This window comes from Alosa pseudoharengus, unplaced genomic scaffold (assembly GCF_046254945.1).
Source record: "Alosa pseudoharengus isolate Yale_2024_CS ecotype anadromous, Long Island Sound unplaced genomic scaffold, YU_APseudo_1.1 YU_APseudo_1.1_scf_11, whole genome shotgun sequence".
Classification (NCBI taxonomy): domain Eukaryota; kingdom Metazoa; phylum Chordata; class Actinopteri; order Clupeiformes; family Clupeidae; genus Alosa; species Alosa pseudoharengus.
Window position 1 is genome coordinate 8764413 of NW_027468576.1, and position 4133 is coordinate 8768545.

At 37.8% G+C, this 4133-nt stretch overlaps 1 long non-coding RNA gene across 2 annotated transcripts; it reads right to left on the reverse strand.

The window, feature by feature from the left end:
• Positions 1–780: 780 nt before the first annotated feature.
• Positions 781–3745, reverse strand: LOC143116657 (uncharacterized). 2 transcript variants are annotated; one of them, XR_012985888.1, is made up of 4 exons: positions 3516–3745; positions 2966–3240; positions 1482–1617; positions 781–903 (listed from the first exon to the last, which is right to left on the reverse strand). It is a non-coding gene; the product is annotated as an uncharacterized LOC143116657 (long non-coding RNA). The 2 variants fall into 2 exon arrangements; XR_012985887.1 differs by lacking the exon at positions 3516–3745 and having other exon boundaries at positions 2966–3435.
• Between the last annotated feature and the right edge of the window lie 388 nt (positions 3746–4133).

Consider the following 4133-nt stretch of genomic DNA (forward strand, 5'->3'; position numbering starts at 1 on the left):
GAAATGTTGCTAAGCAAAGAATTAAAACGAATTGATTAGAATATGCTTGACACCCAATAAATAACAAGCTGGCTGTCAAAAGTACAAAATTACAATTTTCACCTTCACACACAATATTTACCTCAGTTTAATTATTACATTATGAAACTATCCTCAATTTTATCTTAATGCGTATTTTGTTTATCAATGGCAATTCTGAATATGGCACTGGAACTGATAGGTAGAGGTAACACTTGATGACACTGATGAAGAATGAGAGGAAGCTCTTGAGATGATCAGTTTTATGCAGAACTAGGATGGAATCTCAAAAAGTCCTCACACAGCCCAGGTTCAGTCTTGCAGCACAGGCCAGGTCTAAAAGTAGGTATAACAGCAAAAACAACTTTGACAGGTATTATTGAAATATATAAACGTTTCACAGGTATGTATAATTCACAGTAATAGTTCTGTATGTGAATAGTTCACAATTCACAACAGTTATGTTCTGTTGGTTCAGAGTCTCAATATGATTCAGAGCAGTATTCAGTGTGTGTAGCCAGGTATGTATGATCAGAAAGTGGTCAATTCTTGTCGGTAATATGTTTGCAGGTATGTGTATGAGTGGGATTCAGAGTCTCAATATGATATGATTCAAAGTGCGTTTCAATCTCAAAAGAGTTCAAAGGAGTCAAAGGATTCAAAGGAGTCAAAGGATTCAAAGGAGTCAAGAGTATATTATGTGCAGTCAGATATGTTCTCAGGAAGTGTTAGGTTCTTGTCGTAGATATGTTTGCAGGTAGGAGTTAGTGGGATATGAGTGCCGTGCAGTGCAGTGCAGTGTAGTGCAGGGTGCTGCAGACGATGACCGGCAGCGTCACAAGTGACACGCAGACACCACTTTGACAGGGCTGGTCTGGAACAAGCCTAAAAGGCAAACAAAAAAGAAAAAAAAAACACACGTTACACACTTCCAAAAATAAGCAGCAACACACATGGCAACATTGCTGCTTTCTTGGTTCTATAAATTTTAATGATAGGTTGGTTTTAATGACGTAGGATGAATTAAGCGAAGGGAGCAAAGAAAACTAATACAAAATTCAGCTGTATATTATACTGTTCAGGACCAGACTTTGTAGGCAGCTGCACATTAGATTGTCTGTAGTCACCCTTAGATTTACTGTATGTGATGGTTAATTGTTAAAGAAAAAGTTTGGACACATTTGTAGTTGTCGATGCCGATATGGTAGGCACTTAAGAATATGGAGGACTGAGCGTTCTGACATCAAGACAAGCAACCTGCAAATCAACTAGTTTAACTAGCTTGCTAGTTCTGTCATTCAAATTGCCTCCATAGGTTACAATAGGCCTACACCAAATCAGTGAAGTAGCTATTTTTCTTCCCCATCAAGTAAAACACAATTTACATGTTTGTGTAAGCAAAAAAAAAAGTGTAAGCAAGCAGCATAGCTGGTCTAGCAGTAAAAAATAATAAAAAGACATACCTTAAAAGTCTGCAGCACAGCAAGGGAAGACAGGATGGGAGATGGGAGTCTTGAGATGCAGTGTTTTTGTGGCAAAGACTGCCGCAGCACAAGGGAAGGTGGAGATGGAGGAAGTCTTTAAAAAGACAATTGCTTTCTGTTTTGAATAAAGACAATTGTGTGAAACCGTAACCACTGCTATAACATTACAATGCAACACAATTATGTTAAATTAACAAAATGCAGCACAACCTCTCATCTGTGTGACCAAGTAGTACCTTTAGGTTAAATAGCATAACATGTACTCGACACAAATATTAGGGGCACACTTAGAAATAAGTCTGTAACATTCTAATCAGAAAAGAATTGGGCCAGTATGTTGATAGGCTATGAATTTCTAGATGTCTTATTTTTCCGCCACCATAAAGTTAGAAAATATGTGATAGCATTGGATTAGGGTAGATTTTTGTGTTTTATCATCCTGTTGTCCATTGCCCATATGCCTATGGAGGTTCATATTACGGGCATGTTGGCCAAATCTAGCCGGCCTTAGGTAACGTAAACGTCCTAGCTAGTTCAAGGCATACTGTCAAACGCTTCCGTGCGTTAACGTTAACCCTTTCATTTCGGTCGCGGTTTTGCGTTGTGGCCCTGACCTTTCTGTGTTGCCGCAGTGTTATAGCATAAACTATTGATAGTTTCCAAATGTCAAGACTTCACGAGTCAACTATACTACTACCTGACCAACTGTGGGGCATAGTTCATAGACGTTGTTTTTCACAACACATACGTCGAATAAAAGTGATAATGAATGTCACAGAACGTACATGTCTAGTTAAAGTAGCGCTAGATAATAGCTAGTTCTAGACCTGTTAGTTGGCACGTTAGCTGCCAAACTTCATTCCAAGACAACGTAACGTTAGCGAGCAATGTAGGCTACAGTTAGCTAGTCTACGTTTCCATAATTTCCGAATGGCAGACTTCACCAGTCAACTATAACGTTAGCTAGCAGCTACTAACGTTACCCGACCAATTGTCGGACATAATTCATAGACGTTGTTTATGTAATAATGAATGTCACACAAAGTACATGTCTATTTAAAGTAAATAATAGCTAGGCATAACGTTAGCTAGCCACGTTAGCAGCCAAACTTTACCTCAGATAGCGAGCAATGTAACTTATAGAAGTCCTAACTACGTTTCGATAATTTCCAAATGACAGACGTTGAGTCAGCTAACGCTATGGTAACGTTAACGTTACTACCCTACCAATTGTCGGAAACAATTCCTAAACATTGTTTTTGACAACATATACGTCGAATAAAAGTGATATGATTAGAGTAATAAACGTGGTCGTTAAAGTTAACGGTAACGTTAGTGCTAGCTCGAAAGTTAACGTTAGCTAGTCCAGCGTACCAGGCTCATTTAAACTATGGATACAAAGAACGCTGTTAACTTTACTAAAATACCTGTGTATTTGTTAACGTTAAGAGAATAAAACTTACGTTTGTGATAATGTGAAAAGTCACAGTAAGTTCAGGGCGAAGTTTTTGAAGGCTCCAATCTTGATAGAGGCGACGAGACACTCAGTCAGCTCAGATAGCAGTAGCAGCTACGACAAGAATGAAGCTGGTGCTGGAGTAGACGAGGGATTCCGAGGCAAGCTGTCAAGCGCGAGACTGAGCGACGTCATTGACTGAAGAGCATGGGTAGGTTTGGTCAGAGAATCTGGTTTGGTCAAGTCAGGTCACTTAATGCACAACAGAGTTGATCCAAAGTGCTTTAAAATAAAGAAAATAGTAAAAAAAAAAAAAACAACAACAATGATGATATCAATATTAATCAGATGAAAATAAAGTAAAATAAAATAAAACAATTGTCAGCAATCAAAATGATAGTTTAAATAGACAAAAAGAAAATAATATAGCCCTAGTGTATTGGCCTAAACTAGGCCAATATAGGCCTACAATCATATCAAATTGAAGGCTGGGCAGTTAAAATAAACGAGGAACATTATCAGAGAATATTGTATTTTGAATATTGTTATAGGCTTACTTATGAAAGTGTTGTTTAAGAGTTGTAGGGGTAGATTATACGACATTATCTGACTTCATCAAGCCGTCTACAGCCGCCAGATGGACTCAGTCAGAGTTCATCTTGAATGCGCCTATTGACACTATGTTCCAACAAGCAGTAGACAAAAATGAAATAGGAAAATATCAAATTATGATTCAGCATGTTATTTCAAACGACTATCTTCTACCATTTCTACATTACCAGTCCTACAATTTCTTTTTCCCCTTTATATTTCACTCAAAATCCTGCAGATGGTGTGTATAAATTGAAGTTTCTTTCTTGAAATTCTTTTAATTTTACCTTAATTTTACGACAGTAAACCAGGTATTCCTAAATCACCTATTTAGCTATAGCGTTGTGCATGAGCAGATATTCCATCTGATTTAAGTCTGGTTTAAGTCAACAAGAAGTAGATGTGGCTAACTCGGGTTAGTGAAATAGCTTTAGCCTCATGTTAAAGTTGACACTAATTCTAACAAGGCTTAATCATGTTAGTTGTTATATTGGTTGCTAGGTTGTCATTGTGAAAATGGTTCCTAGGCTTTTGCTACGGTACTTTAGGTGGTTGCTAGGTTGTTGCTAGGGCACTTATGGTGG